General features: G+C 46.7%; 1 long non-coding RNA gene across 1 annotated transcript; it reads right to left on the reverse strand.

The window, feature by feature from the left end:
* Positions 1–287: 287 nt before the first annotated feature.
* LOC147970603 (uncharacterized) lies at positions 288–3,125 on the reverse strand. Its single transcript, XR_015604118.1, has 2 exons — positions 2,469–3,125; positions 288–1,018 (listed from the first exon to the last, which is right to left on the reverse strand). It is a non-coding gene; the product is annotated as an uncharacterized LOC147970603 (long non-coding RNA).
* Between the last annotated feature and the right edge of the window lie 14,032 nt (positions 3,126–17,157).

Here is a 17,157-nt window from a genome sequence, read left to right on the forward strand (position 1 = left end):
GACAAGCATCCCATTTATGGTTAACCCCTATTGCAAGCATCCGCAACTACAAAAGATGTATTAAGGTAAACCTAACCATAGCATGAAACATATGGATCCAAATCAGCCCCTTACGAAGCAACTCATAAACTAGGGTTTAAGCTTCTGTCACTCTAGCAATCCATCATCTACTTATTACTTCCCAATGCCTTCTTCTAGGCCCAAACAATGGTGAAGTGTCATGTAGTCGACGTTCACATGACACCACTAGAGGAGAGACAACATACATCTCATCAAAATATCGAACGAATACCAAATTCACATGACTACTTATAGCAAGACTTCTCCCATGTCCTCAGGAACAAACATAACTACTCACAAATCATATTCATGTTCATAATCAGAGGGGTATTAATATGCATAAAGGATCTAAACATACGATCTTCCACCGGATAAACCAACTAGCATCAACTACAAGGAGTAATCAACACTACTAGCAACCCACAGGTACCAATCTGAGGCTTTGGGACAAAGATTGGATACAGGAGATGTACTAGGGTTTGAGATGAGATGGTGCTGGTGAAGATGTTGATGGAGATTGACCCCCTCCCGTTGAGAGGATTGATGGTGATGATTTCCCCCTCCCGGAGGGAAGTTTCCCCGGCAAAACAGCTCCGCCGGAGCCCTAGATTGGTTACGCCAAGGTTCCACCTCGTGGCAGCGGAGTTTTGTCCCGTGAGCTAGCTTATGATGTTTTTCCTCGATGGAAGACCTCATATAGCAGAAGATGGGCATCAGAGGGCTACCAGGGGGCCCACGAGGCAGGGGGCATGCCCGGGGGGGTAGGGTGCGCCCCCACCCTCGTGGACGGTGGGTGGGCCCCCTCTGGTACTTTCTTGGCCCAATATTTTTTATATATTCTGAAAATAATTCCCGTGGAGTGTCATGACTTTTGGAGTTGCGCAGAATAGGTCTCTAATATTTGCTCCTTTTCCAGCCCAGAATTCCAGCTGCCGGCATTCTTCCTCTTCATGTAAACCTTATGAAATAAGAGAGAATGGGCATAAGTATTGTGACAAAATGTGTAATAACAGCCCATAATGCAATAAATATCGATATAAAAGCATGATGCCAAATGGACGTATCAGCTAATTGTATCCACTGGTGCCTTCCATACCAACACTTTCCAAGGAATTTACTATTTGACAACATAAAGTAAATTCATTTTTCATTTCGGGACTGGGCATCCCTCATACCTTTGTCCTACCCTCGTGCAATGACAAGTGAATAAACACTCATCGTGAGAATAACATATCTAGCATGGAAATATATTAGCCACCCCTACCGTTTCATGAGCGGTACGAGCACACAAAAGAGAAATTTATTTTGAAAATTAGAGATGGCACATAAAAATTTGCTTAGAACGGCAAAAGAATACAGCATATAGGTAGGTATAGTGGACTCATGTGGCAAAACTGGTTTAAAGGATTTTGGATGCACAAGCAGTGATCATACTTAGTGCAAAATGAAGGCTAGCAAAAGATTGAGAAGCAACCAACCAAGAAAGGAATAATCGCATAAGCGAGCATTAGGCATAATTAACACCGAATAATGCACCACAAGTAGGATATAATTCCATTGCATGACTATTGACTTTTGTGCTTGCATATGAAATCACAAACCTTAACACCAATATTCTTACTAAAGCATAATTAGTCATCAACATGACTCACATATCATATCATCATATCTCAAAACTATTACTGAGAATCAAGTTTATTTTGTCCAATGACCTTCATGAAAGTTTTTATAATATCCTTCTTGGATATCTATCACTTATGACTAATTTTCATGTGTTGCTTTTGATAAGCTCAAACAAATATAAGTGAAGATCATGAGCTTAATATTTCTTTCTCTCAAATTAATTTAAGTGGAGCAAGAGAGAATTTCTTGAAAATTTTACTAACTCTCAGATCTTTCCCTAATAATAAAGCACGGATTGACTCCGTGGGTTCACCATCACAATACGCTTTCTTTTCATGTCATAATACATTTTTATGATTTGTATATAGACAAAATCTACCCCTCTACCCCTAATAATTAATAAGTCATACGTCGTCGGCATTTTGCAAAAAAGCCCTTGAGTTTTCTGGTAATTGAATCCACAGTCCCCTTTTAAGTGGATCTGGGAAATGATTCGTTCTTACAAAAGGGACCCTCAACTTTGTAGCATTCAACTCGCGATACTTTGTTTCATTTTTATCCAGTTGTTTCCTTTCCAGCCACGGTGGAGGAGAAGTAGGGCGGTTGAAGAGGAGAAGTAGGATGGAGGCCGCATCGCCGGCAAAGAAATCGGATTACCACGAGAATGCAAAAAGAATTGGCAGGGAAGGCCCTTGAAACATCCTTTGCTTTAACTCAATTGCAATTGGCTTGGCTACATATCTTCAGTGAAGAAAACAGAGATGCAGATGGAGTAAAGAACGAACCCACAAAGAGGGACTGTCGCCGCCGCATCCATCCCCCGTCACTGCGCCCCCTGCCCGTTGGAGCAATGCCTCGGCCACACATCAGATGCTTTTGGCGAGCGGCCTCGCGGCACCGACACTCCCGCCCGCATTGCGTCCCACGTGAGCGAGGCGAAGGACGACCCAGGACGGTCGATGATGCTGTCGTAGCTTCTCCCGCATGGAGGTGAGGCAGAGGGTGGTGGCGGCAGCGCGACGGCAACGTGGAAGGGCTCCCTGCGTACATGCACCTGCTCATGGCCAAGTGAAAAAAGAAAGAACTGGAAGGAAGAGAGGAAGAAGGAGGGAGGAGAGAGGATCTGGGAGGCGGTGTAGTTCCGGTGGTGCGGCGTGCACAGAGGCAGGGAAGAATAAGAAAGGAGAGGATCAGGGAGACGCTGGAGTTCCCAATGGTGCGGCGTGCGCGGAGGCACGGGACAGGTGGTGGATCAGGCGCTGAGCATGTGCTGGAAGGAGGAGGCGCTCGGGAGGCTCGGGAGATTTGGGCTGCGGGGAGAGGCGTTGAAGCAGCGACCATTGAGAAGTGGGAGTGTTGCGCATGGTCCCTCGCTGGAGTGAGAAGAAGGCATTGGGGAGATAAGGTTGGAGGAATAGACAGCGGTGGGTGCCACCAAACGATACGCGTCACGGGCGTGATACAGTTGATGGAATCGTTGTCGTCTACAGCTGATATGCATGCACGCGTCCCTCCTAAGCTTTTATCTCCATGCATGCATTTGTTTGCTTATGCGAATTTACATGAACACAGTTGCGGGGTTTGGTTCAACTTTTTTTCTTTTATAAGTTGGATTTGCATCTGTTTGTGTTATCATTTTTCTGCTTTCTAAATTGCTTGAAGGAAAAACATGATACTCACCATGAAAACAACACATATATTCTGATGCTTATCTCTAGCGTAATTAAATTTATTTATAAGTAGCTATTTATGATGCAAATTTATATCAGCTTTTTAATCAACAACATATTCATATAATATACAAAACTCTCATGCATGCAAGCAATTTGGATGGCAATCTCATGGATGCCAAGGAACAAAGAAGGAAAACAGATAAAGAGCGGTATGTACCGATGACCAATAAAGAAAAGCTGAAAAAAACTAAGAAAATGTTTGAAGACTATCAACTTAAAAATGTTAGAAGAAATATGCAAACATGGAGCCAACACAGAAGATAAAAAAGTGTGCATGAAAAAGGGAGAAATACGCAAATATGCAAGCAAGAGAAAAGTTAGAATAGAGCAAATTGCAGCTAGCCGTGAATTGAGGCGCAACACACTAACAAAGATTCAATTGTGATGAAGAATCCTGGTTATATCACGACAGAACATGAAGTTACTACATCTATACGAGAAGGACTTCGCGGTTAGCGCACACACACCATGGTTGGGCGCTATGCGAAGTGTACAGCATTTTTATTGTGTGATACCAGTAACTCAACATAAGTGTTGCGTGTATGGATTTTTTAGATATGTGGTGTCACTATATATTGACAGTCTAATCTATAATGTCATCTTGAAGTTGGGCGAAAAACATCATATGTGCTCTTACTTAAAAAATATTTGAATTAGTAATTGAACTCTTGAAAAATGTGCTTCAAAGTTGAGAAAAATGCACTCCGTGGAAGTCGTCGGGGCACCCCCCTCCATCCCGTAGCAATGCACGGGCACGTTTCCTAGTAAATCTAAGTGAAGCAAGAGAGCATTTTTTTCAAAAATACTAAAGCACACCGTGCTCAAAAAGATATAAGTGAAGCACTAGAGCAAGTCCATAGCTCATAAAAATTTAAGTGAAGCATAGAGAGCAATTTTAACAAGTCATGGCATAATTTTGGTTGTCTCAAATAAGTGTGTCCATCAAGGAATCAAGACTTAAAACACAAAACAAAACAAGCAAATACTCATATCATACAAGATGCTCCAAGCAAAACACATAGTATGTGATGAATAAAAATATAGTTTCGAGTAAAATACCGATGGTCGTTAGAAGAAAGAGGGGATACCACTCGGGGCATCCCCAAGCTTAGTTGCTTGCTCTCTTTGGATATTAGCTTGGAATGTCGGGGCATCCCCAATCTTAGGCTCTTCTTACTCCTTATTCCTTCATCCATCATAAGATAACCCATAACTTGAAAACTTCAATCACACAAAACTCAACAAAACCTTTATGACTTCCGTTAGTATAAGAAAGCAAATCACTACTATAAGTTCTATAGAAAACAATTCATATTTTGTTCTTGCATTATATCTAATGTATTCCAACTTTCCTATGGCAAAAAATCATCAAAGAAAACCATAGAATCATCAAAACAAGCACACAACACAAAGAAAACAGAATCTGCCAAAAACAGAACAGTCTGTAGCTATCTGAATATTTCAAATACTTTTGTAACTCCAAAAACTCTGAGAAATTAGGATGCCCTCGGTAGTTTGTATATTAATATTATGCAAAAATAATTGGTATTTTATCTCTCTCTGGTTAGAAATGAGAATGGTTTCTGTGAGCGCGAAAGTTTCTGTTTTTCAGCAAGATCAAACAACTATCCCCCAAGAAGATCCTAAAGGCTTTACTTGGCACAAACTCTAGTTAACATAGAACAACACAATCATAACAGTAGCATAATTGTGCTAACACTCAAGAATAGGAAGCAAAAAAGCAAAAATAAATTTTATTCATTGGGTTGCCTCCCAACAAGCGCTATAGTTTCACGCCCCTAGCTAGGCATAAGATTTTATTGATGCTCACATGAAAGATAATAATTGAAACGCGAAGAGAGCATCATAAAACATGTGACAGACATATTTAAGTCTAAAATACTTCCTATGCATAGGAATTTTATAAGCAAACAAATTATCAAGGCAAGAAAAAACTAGCATATGCAAGGAAGAAGAAAGAGACAATAGCAATCTCAACATAACAAGAGGCAATTTAGTAACATGAAAATTTCTACAATCATATTTCCGTTGATCATAATAATTACATTTAGGATCATAATAAAATTCAACAAATATAACTATCACATAAAATATTCTCTTCATGATCCACATGCATGCAAAGTTGACACTCTTCCAAAATAGTGGGATTATCATCAAATAAAGTCATGGGCTCTCCAAGCCCACTTTTATCAAAAATATCATAAGACTGAACACTCTCCAAACATGTGGGATTATTTTGAGCTAAAGTTAACACTCTTACAAACCCACTTTTAATATTATTGCAAACATATTCATCATGAGGCTTAAATAAAATTTCAAGATCATAAGAAGAATCACCCCAATCATGATCATTGCAACAAGTAGTGGACATAGAAAAATTAGCATCCCCAAGCTTTGGGTTTTGCATATAATTAACAGAATTGACATTAATAGAATTTATAATAACATCATTGCAATCATGTTTTTCATTCAAGGAGCTATCATGAATCACTTTATAAATTCCTTCGTTTAACACTTCATCACAATTTCCAGATTCATAAATCTCAAGCAAAACTTCATAAAGATAATCTAGTGAACTCAATTCACTAGAAATTGGTTCATCATAATTGGATCTTGTGAAAATATTAGCAATTGGATGAGGATCCATATCTAAAAAATTTAGCAAGCAAAGATATGCGAGCAAATAGAAGGCACATGGTAACAGAAGCAAACATGAGATCTGACAAGAAAAGGGCAAACGAAAAAGAGGGCGAATAAAGCGGCAATTTTTTGTGAAGTGGGGGAGAGGAAAACAAGAGGCAAATGGCAAATAATGTAAATTTCAAGGAGATGAGATTTCTGATTAGGAACCTGGTAGATGTTGATGATGTCTCCCTGGCCACGGCGCCAGAAATTCCTTTTGATGCGGCTTGAAGCTACGTCGGTATTTCCCCAAAGAGGAAGGGATGATGCAGCACAGTGACGGTAGGTATTTCCCTCAGTGATGAAACTAAGGTTATTGAACCAGTAGGAGAACCAAACAACAATACGTAAACGACACCTGCACACAAATAACAAATACGTGTGCTGGTACCGTTCATGTAGTGTTGCGTGGTTCTCCTACTGGTTCGATAACATTGGTCTCATCACTATGGGAAATACCTACCATTGTTGTGATGCATCATCCCTTCCTCTTTGGGGAAACACCGACGCAATTGAAGCAAGCATCAAAAGGACTTTCCTGGCGTCATTGCCGAGGAGGGATTGGCAACCCCTTTAATACGTCGGGTTGCGAGTATTTTTATTTGTGTGCAGGTGCCGTTCACGTAGTGTTGCGTGGTTCTCCTACTGGTTCAATAACCTTGGTCTCATCACTAAGGGAAATACCTACCGTTGTTGTGCTGCATCATCCCTTCCTCTTTGGGGAAATACCGACGTAGTTCAAGCAAGCATCAATACACATCAACCAACTCTAATGTCACCTAGATACTCCAATGTCACCATGAGTATATGTGAGTTGATTATACGATATGCATCAAACAATTTCAGATTCATAATACTCAATCCAACACAAAGAACTCAAAGAGTGCCCCAAGATTTCTATCGGAAAAACAAAGAGACAAGAACGTGCATGTACCCCTATTCATATATTACCCCAATGTCACCTCGGGAATTCGCGAGTTAAGTGCCAAAACACACATCAAGTGAATCAATATGATACCCTGTTGTCACCACGTGTATTCATAGCAAGACATACATCAAGTGTTCTCAAAACCATAAAAGTATTCAATCTAATAAGAATGAAATCTCAAAGGGAAAACTCAATTCATCACAACAAGATAGAGACGGGAAAACACCATATGGTCCAACTATATTAACAAAGCTCGCGATACATCAAGATCGTGCCAAATCAAGAACACAACAGAAAGAGACTAAACACAAAGCTACTAGTACAAACCCTCAACCCCGAGGGTGTACTACTCCCTCCTCATCATGGTGGCTGTCAGGATGATGAAGATGGCCACCGGTGATGATTTCCCCCTCCGGAGGGTGCCAAAACAGGGTCTAGATTGGTTTTTCATGGCTACAGAGGTTTGCGACAGTGGAACGTCTGATCTAGGGTTATTTCTGGGGGGTTTTGTATTGATAGGATTTATTGGCGTTTGTTTCACGTGAAGATGGGCCTCAGGGGGCTCACCACCCACCAGGGGGCGCCAGGGGGGCTGGCGCGCCCCGGTGTCTTGTGGGCAGCAGGGGCCCCCCTCTGGTGGTTCTTTTCTCCATTATTTCTCTTTTCTTCCAAAAAAATCGTCAAAAAGTTTTGCTGCATTTGGAGAACTTTGATTTCTGCACAAAAAACAACACCACGGTAGTTCTGCTAAAAACATTGTCAGTCCGGGTTAGTTCCATCCAAATCATACCAAAACCATATAAAATTACTGTAAACATGTCATGAATACTTCATAAATTATAGAGACGTTGGATACGTATCAGCATCCCCAAGTTTAACTCCTACTCGTCCTCGAGTAGGTATATGATAAAAGAAATAATTTATGAAGTGTGAATGCTAGCATAGTGCATAAGTTTGATCAATGATAATTTTAATCACTTTTCCTAGCATCATGACAACAACTCTTTCTCATAAAACTCAACATGATAAAGTAGCAATCAATTCACATGTTACGGTTCAAACAATGCCTTCTCTTGAAACTTAACAACTTATGTTCCAAGAAATCGCAATTCAACTTATTCAACAAACTCTAAGTAAGAGCTGCACATACTCAATCGTCATATAGTATTCTATGATTGCTAGTACTCAAAGCATATTTTTAGAACAAATGGCATCCATCGAACACAGAGATAGATAGGGGCTTAATATTTTGCCTCCCAACTCATTTATCATAGAGATAATTGTCAACAATAATAATTCATGATCAAATATATTTGACTGGTCAAATGTGCCTAGATCTTTCCCCACCACATGATGCTTGCCAACTAGAGAATAATTGAGGTTCAAATGAGAATGCATACTATTGACTCTTTGCATAAAAGTAAATGCTGAAAAGTAAAAGATGGACCCTTCGCAGAGGGAAGCAGAGGTTGTCATGCGCTTTTTATTTTTGGATGCCCAAGCTCTTAATGCAAAGGAACGTCAAATTATATTGCCCTTATGATAGCAACATTTATTATGCAGTCTGTCACTTTTATTAATTTTCCATCACAAGTTTGTACAATGCTTATTTTCCCTTATGTCGGTGTCAAAATCGGTGGATCTCGGGTAGGGGATCCCGAACTATGCATCTAAGGCGGATGGTAACAGGAGGCAGGGGACACGATGTTTACCCCGGTTCGGGCCCTCTTGTGGAGGTAATACCCTACGTCATGCTGGATTATTCTTGATGATATGAGTATTACAAGAGTTGATCTACCACGAGATCGTAGAGGCTAAACCCTAGAAGCTAGCCTATGGTATGATTGTATGGTGTCCTACGGACTAAACCCTCTGGTTTATATAGACACCAGAGGGGGCTAGGGTTATACAAGGTCGATTACAAGGGAGGAGATCTACATATCCGTATTGCCTAGCTTGCCTTCCACGCCAAGGAGAGTCCCATCCGGACACGGGACGAAGTCTTCAATCTTGTACCTTCATAGTCCAACAGTCCGACCAAAGGATATAGTCCAGCTGTCCGGAGACCCCCTAATCCAGGACTCCCTCAGTAGCCCCCGAACCAGGCTTCAATGACGATGAGTCCGGCGCGCAGATTTGTCTTCGGCATTGCAAGGCGGGTTCCTCCTCCGAATACTCCATAGAAGATTTTGAACCCAAGGATAGTGTTCGACTCTGCAAAACAAGTTCCACACACCACCGTAGAGAGAATATTATTTCCACAATCTAATCTGCTGACACGTTTTGACAGCACGACATCATGTCATGGCCCGGTCATTATTCGAACCGTTTTTCTCAACCAGCACCGCACATATCTCGAGGCGGTTTTCTTGACACGTCTTGTCAAAGCAGAGATCGTGTCCCCCTTATTACGGGATTCTCATCAATACGGGCGTGGGTAACCCAACTGTGCCATCAATTACGGCGTTTGGGGAATAAGCGATTTTACCAGGCAAGTGGGGAGGTGCATCTCCTGTTCTGCCCCTATAAAGGGACAAGGATTCACCCTTTTTTACCCACGCCTTCTTCCTCCTTGCTTACCCATTCTCGCACACTCGAGCTCTAGTGCCCAAGTTCGCGTCTTTCTTCTCAAACCACTCCAAGCATGTCCAGAGCGGGAGGCAAGTGGATGGTCTCCTCCGTCACGGAAGAGAACATCACAAAGTTACGGGAAGCCGGATATCTGGTCGCGGATATCGCGCACCGGCTGCCAGATACAGGGCAGCTCATCCATACGCCCGAACCCCATGAGAGGGTAGTTTTTCTTACCCACTTCGTCCGCGGACTGGGATTTCCCCTCCACCCATTTGTCCATGGGCTCATGTTCTACTACGGGCTGGATTTTCATGATCTGGCCCCCAATTTCATCCTCAACATCTCAGCGTTTATCGTCGTGTGCGAGGCCTTCCTCCGCATGAGGCCCCACTTCGGCCTGTGGCTGAAGACCTTCAATGTTAAACCGAAGGTGGTGGTCGGCCAGCAAGCAGAGTGCGGAGGCGCCATGGTGGGAAAATGCCCAACGTCACCTGGCTCAAAGGCTCCTATGTGGAGACCATAAAGGGGTGGCAATCGGGGTGGTTCTACATCACGGAGTCGCGTGACACCAACTGGGTGGCGGCCCCCAAATTTCGATCCGGAATCCCCACGCGGCTCACTTCCTGGAAAGAGAAGGGCATGTCCTGGGGTTCTTCGGTAGAGCTAACCGGACTCCAGACCTGCATCAGGAACATGATGAGCAAGAAAATCAAGCTTGTCAACATGGTCCAGGTCATGATCTTCCGCCGGATTCTCCCGTGTCAACAACGGGCATTCAATTTGTGGAGTTTGACCCGGCCCAGCACCAGACGCTGCGAGAGCTCTACAACACGACGTAGAATGATGTCTGGAGGGTGCTGTTCAAGGGCGTCGAGGTACCTCCTTCCCTCACCGAGGACCGCGGACTCAGCGCAAAGCGCCATGCCAATCCGGTAAGTTTTTGTATCTCACAGGGTATTTATTTGCCCCAGTTAAATGATGTGCGGGATCTAAGCTCCCATGCCATTAACAGGACTGGATAAAGACAACAGAGCAGCTCGATTGCCCAGCCCCCCTGCCTGAAGATCCTGCAGATGCTCTCCTAATGGAGATGCTAGCTCCGGCACCTTACGAGGTGCCGGCGAAGAAGACCAAGAAGAAGGCCGCAGGGACCCAAAAGGGTCTCCTACGCAAGGTTGAATCGGACTCATCGCCCGATGACTCCGACGCGCACTCCTCCCATGAAAACGAGGAGGAGGAGGAAAGTTCTCTCCCCCCAGCCGGGGAGACAAGAAAAGGAAGGCCGACCCAACCAGGGAGGCCGAAGGGTCCAAGAAGGGAAGGACCCTCCCTCCTGACTGCTCCACGACGGCCGCCTACAGTGGCGACGAGTGGCTACCCAGGGTCAAGCCCCTGGCGAAGTCGTAAGTATCCGGACACCATAGTAATTCATGGTATGTTTTATTGCACTGCTTCTCCTCATGCCGAACATGATTATGCAGTCCGTCCCGAGCTCATCTCGACATATCCTCGTCGAGCGGTTCAATGGACTCGTCGGATATGAACGGTGATTCTCTTCCGATCACCTCCACCCCTCGCCCTACGGACAACGTCGAGGTGTTGTATCGAAAGGCATCGAGCCGAGGGGAGGTGGTCCTGGGGGCGCCTCGAGGCGACCTCTCGGACCCTGGGTGCAAAGGGAGCAAGACTCCCATGGGCTCCGAGTTCGTCCCCCAGCCGAACACTGTGCCGGAACCTTCAATTGTTCCGGACTCCGGCAGGCGATCCCCCATTAAGGGGGGCCAACCGCCCGTGGTGGTGTCCTCTGTCCATCTAGAGGCACCGGACAACTTGCTGGAAGCACTTCGCAGCGCTTCCATCGACGAAGAGCACCGCACTATCATGAGTGCGGTGATCGAGAAAGTTCAGTCCGCCAAAAACGGACTGACCGAAGCTTGCGCCAGCCTCCTAACAGGCTTTGAGGTAAGCAATCAAAATATAAGAAAATATTACCGCATAGACAGTAGCCCCTGATGCTCTGTTCGGCGTTCAAGAAGAAAGGCTGAATAGAGGATCAAATGATGACTCGGGAGTCTAATCAGAATATGTCTATGTGTATGTGCAGGCTTCACTGCTGGCTGCTGCCGCACGTACTGCGGAGGTCTCTGCACTGAAGCAGGACCTGGAGCGGTCCGAGAACAAGCTCGGCCTTACCAAGAGGCAGCTCGAGGAGAACAAAGGTAAGAAATACCTTGTCTACGCTTTTGAAAAGAAGTCCGGTTGTAAAATAATAGGATCATCATGAATTTGCCAGGGGCCACGACCAAAGTGGCGACCCTGAAGAAGGCGATGTCCGAGGCCGAAGACAAAGCGGCCAATGAGCGCATCGAGCGGGAGAAGCAAGAAGCCCGAGTGGGCGAGGTGCAGCAAGAGCTCGAGGATCTCGCCAAAAAACACGAGTCCTTGGAGCTTGACTCTAAGACGCGAGAGTCCGAGCTCGCGCAGGTGCTTGAAAGAGCCTGGAGCACCAAGGCTGAAGCTCACAAGGCCCTTCAAGAGATTGATGCGGTGAAGAAGATAGCAGCGGGTAAGGCATTCATTATGCAAAGCAAGCATGTGGAGGAAACTTTCCTTCTACTTACCTGAATTCGGAGCTCTCCAGGAGCGTTCGCAGATCTTCCCCGCAGTGTACTGGATGCCTCGGAGTTTTACCGTGCTCAGGAGGGGAGCTCGACGGAAAAGTTGTTCTGGTCTCAGTATACTGGGACCGAACACCCAATGCCCTTGAGCGATTAGCTGAAGCAATTGGTCGAGCTTCACAAGGCGGCCGAACAGGCCATGAGGGGTCTTATAGTCCAGATGTGGCTTGGCGAGCCCCTGTCCGGCAGCTAATTCGGTTTGGTGAGGCAGCTTGTGGAGGCCTGCCACGGCTTGAAGTCATAAAGCGGTCCGTCTGCATCGAGGGTGCGCGCAGGGCTTTTGCCCGGGCGAAGGTGCACTGGGCGAAGCTGGTGAAGGAGGGGCCGCTGGAGGGCAAGGAGCATCGCTGCCCCGAGATGTACTATGAGAGTGTCCTGAAGGGTTCCCGCCTTCTGGCGGATGAATGTGCCAGGGATGTAATTTTTGAATGAACATGCTCATGTGATCCTGTAATGTGAAACAAGTTCATCTGCGCTATGCAACACTTTTTTTAATTTAAAATATTACCTTCTGTGCGGCCGTTTATAACATCTGAGAGTTGGCCAGTCGTCGGCTTCTGCCCCCATGTAACTAGTATTGGGGTGTTCGGGATGAACCTGAGCACTCTTTACCCCAATTTTGGGTCCTTCGAGGGAGGTGTTCAGCGCAACGAACCAGGCAATCAGACTATAAGGCTTTATCACTCTCATTTAGCCATAGAAGTATACAATTTTAAATATTGGCGAAGCCCCTAGTATTCGGAAGGCCGAATTTGGGGCGCTATACACGCCTAAGCCGGGCAAGGCCGACTCCTCGCCCGAAGCGGAAAAAGTCTTTAAGGACTTGAGACCTCTCGAACAGCGACCAGTCGCTCGCCTTATCATGACAGTCAGTTTTCGGCTTTCTCTACTGAGGTGCTCGTCCGGAAGAACCGGGACACAATCACAGTAGTTCTCCCACCGCTACCTTAGCCGATATAGCGGAACATAAGGTACCAAAGCATGGGAGCCGGGCAAACCCAACTATTGACCCAAGACATGATTCGGAGCTGATGCATATAGTGCTATAAGTTCGGGGTGCCGCACTGTCGAAAGTGTTCGGACTTCTCGCGCCGTATTATGGGGTAAATGAAAGCCCCTGGCGTACTGACCGTACCCGAATGTACGGGTGCGGATTGTTGTAAATGGACATATGAGAAAAAAGGATAAATAATGCAATAATAAACTAATGCTATGCATTGTTATTAAAATAATACGTCGAAACGTACTGGTACAAGTAGTGCAATAAGCAGAAAGTAGGACTATTCAAAATGTCCTATCCAAGGGCAAGCTGCGTATGGATAGTAGAAAGCGGGTATATCAATTATTATTATAGACCACCCGCGGGTTCCCGTGTACATCTTAGCTTCTTGCCGCCTTGGTTGTTCCTTCCCGTAATGTGTCCGGCAATCGTACTGCCAGAGAGGGCTTCCAGAGAGTTAGGCCCTGAAAGAGAAAAGAAATGATAAAGGTATACAACCCCTAGGGCGGTTAAAGCCGCATTGCGGGACGTGCCCTGATCGTGCCCCCGCCTATGTCCATAGTATTTTCAGTGCATAATTATGTACGCGTGGCACGGATTTCGTCGCTTGACTGGGACTGGGACGGGGGCCGAATTGCTAGGCGAGCTCTGAATGTGCCAGGCGATCCTGTTGCAGTTTACTCCGGACTCGCTTGAAGGTGTCCGGGGGCTGTAACGCCAAATTAGTGGTTTGCCTTAAAAGGTTGCTTTGTGCTTCTGATGCAAGGGCCGCAGTGTGCTCTTCCGTGTGGAGCGAGCGTTCTGTGTTTCCATTTACTGTTATGACCCCCCTAGGTCCTGGCATCTTGAGCTTGAGGTATGCGTAATGCGGTACTGCATTAAATTTTGCAAATGCTGTTCGTCCGAGCAGCGCGTGATAGCCACTGCGAAACGGGACGATATCGAAGATTAACTCCTCGCTTTAGAAGTTATCCGGTGATCCGAAGATCACTTCCAGTGTGATTGAGCCCGTGCAATGGGCCTCTACACCTGGGATGACGCCCTTAAAGGTGGTTTTGGTGGGTTTGATCCTCGAGGGATCGATACCCATTTTTCGCACTGTATCCTGATAGAGCAGGTTCAAGCTGCTGCCGCCATCCATAAGGACTCGAGTGAGGTGAAATCCATCGATGATGGGGTCTAGGACCAGTGCGGCGGATCCGCCATGACGGATACTAGTGGGGTGGTCCCTATGATCAAAGGTGATCGGACAAGCGGACCATAGACGTCCCTTAGTGCACGCTTCCGCTCCCTCTTGGGAATGTGGGTTGTGTATATCATGTTCACCATCTTCACTTGTGGGGGGAACCCCTTCTGTTCTCCCGTGTTCGGCTTCCGGGGCTCCTCCTCGTCATCACTATGCAGCCCCTTGTCCTTGTTTTCGGCATTTAACTTGCCGGCCTGCTTGAACACCCAGCATTCTCTGTTGGTGTGATTGACTGGCTTGTCGGGGGTGCCGTGGATTTGACACGAGCGATCCAGTATGCGATCCAAACTGGACGGAGCTGGAGTACTTCTTTTGAATGGCTTTTCCCGCTGACCGGATCTAGAGCCTCTGAATCCGGCATTGACTGTCGTATCATCGTTGTTATCGCCATTGTTGCGGCGCTTTGGTCTGTTACGACGTGGTCTGCCGTTGGCATCTTTGGTATCCGAAGTGCCTGGATTCCTTGATGTGTTGTTGCGAGCCAGCCAGCTATCCTCGCCCGTGCAAAAGTGGGTCATGAGTGTCGTGAGGGCTGCCATAGACTTCGGCTTCTCCTGGCCAAGGTGGCGGGCAAGCCACTCATCGCGGATGTTATGCTTGAATGCCGCTAGATCCTCTGCATCCGGACAGTCAACAATTTGGTTTTTCTTGGTCAGGAACCATGTCCAGAATTGCCTGGCCGATTCCCCTGGCTGCTGAGTTATATGGCTCAAGTCATCAGCATCCGGTGGTCGCACATAAGTTCCATGGAAGTTGTCATGGAATGCATCTTCCAAATCCTCCCAACTGCCGACGGAGTCTGCTGGCAAGCTATTCAGCCAATGCCGAGCTGGTCCTTTGAGTTTGAGTGGGAGGTACTTGATGGTAGCCATGTGGATGTGAAGGAGGAAATCCTCAATCCATACAGCGGGATCTGTTGTACCATCATACGATTCGATATTTACAGGTTTAAAACCCTCCGGAATTCGTGATCCATAACTTCATCAGTGAAGCATAGGGGGTGTGCGGCGCCTTTGTGCCGGGCTATATCACAACGCAGTTCATATCAGTCTTGTCTGTTGTATTCGGTCCGGCTGGATTTACCTTTGGTGTATCCGGCGCGACGATCATCGTCCTGTGTTGGCGCGCGTGCCCGTGACCCGTATATTGACCTTGCAAGTTTTGCCCTGCTGTCCAATACATCTCGCAAGTCCCATGTGTTGTCCCAGGCCTTGGTGTTTTTGATTGAGTGGCGGCGGGGTGCAGGCTAAACTTCAGGCTGAAACGCCTCTCTGGCTCGGCCACGCGGTGGCCGGTCAGCCGCATCGTACACTGGTGATGGAGGTTTCAATACTTCCTCCTCAAGGTGAGGTAGCAACCTGCGCTTTGGGTAACTCTTGGAGGGGCGCTCGAGTTCATATTCCTCGGCCGCAAGGACTTCAGTCCATCTGTCTGCTAGCAAGTCTTGATCAGCTTGAAGTTGTTGTTGCTTTTTCTTCAGGCTATTTGTTGTGGCCATAAGCCGGCGCTTGAAGCGCTCCTGCTCGACGGGATCCTCAGGTACGATAAATTCTTCGTCGCCAAGGCTCACCTCGTCTTCGGAGAGGGGCATGTAATTGTCCTCTTCTGGTTCTCCATCTGCCGCCTACTCTGGAGGGCTAGCTTGTTCATCTTCCCGCTCTACATCATGCTGGAGGGGATTGTGGTTGTCTTTGGCACTATCTGGAGTGTTATTATCTCCTGTGCCGGTATCACTACTTTTGCTGTGGCGGGACTTAGAGCGGCGCCGCTGACGTCGGCGCTTGGGTTGCTTCTTGGAGGGGTTATCCTCCGCTGTCTCGTCGCCATTGCCTTCTTTGGGGGTGTCTACCATGTATATATCATATGATGAGGTGGCGGTCCAGCGCCCTGTGGGCGGTGGTTCCTGTTCGTCTCCTGCATCGCCGTCCATACCGTCGATGTCTTCGGAGTCGAAGTTGAGCATGTCGGTTAAATCGTCGACGGTGGCTACTAAGTGGGTGGTGGGTGGGCAGCGAATTTCTCCGTCGTCCGCATCCCATTCTAGCCGGACATAGTTCGGCCAAGGTTCTCCTGACAAGGAGAGAGACCTTAATGAATTTAGCACATCGCCAAAAGGTGAGTGCTGAAAGATATCCGCGGAGGTGAACTCCATGATCGGCACCCAGTCGGATTCGATGGGCACGGATGCAGGCGGCTCGGAGTCCGTGGCCGGAGACGAATCCAGTGGTTCGGCGACACGGCTCTCGTGCGGCCTCCATGGCGGAGTCTATCCCTCCGCTCTCAGATGGCGCGATTTGCTCCGGATTGACGGCCGGAGGAGTTGCAGATGCGATCTCCCGAGTACTGTCCGACGGCAAAGTTACGTCATGCTCGTCGTGACTGTGCGGCGCACCTGACATGGGCTCGAATCCGTCGAGGATCAAGTCTCCGTGGATGTCGGCAGTGTAGTTTAGGTTTCCGAACCTGGCCTGATGGCCAGGGGCGTAGCTCTCGATCTGCTCCAGATTGCCAAGCGAATTGGCCCGCAGTGCGAAGCCGTCGAATACGAAGATCTATTCAGGGAGAAAAACCTCACCCTGGACCGCATCGTTACCGATGATTGAAGGGGCCAT

This window comes from Triticum urartu, chromosome 5A (assembly GCF_056163025.1).
Source record: "Triticum urartu cultivar PI428250 chromosome 5A, HENAU_Tu73, whole genome shotgun sequence".
NCBI classification, from domain to species: domain Eukaryota; kingdom Viridiplantae; phylum Streptophyta; class Magnoliopsida; order Poales; family Poaceae; genus Triticum; species Triticum urartu.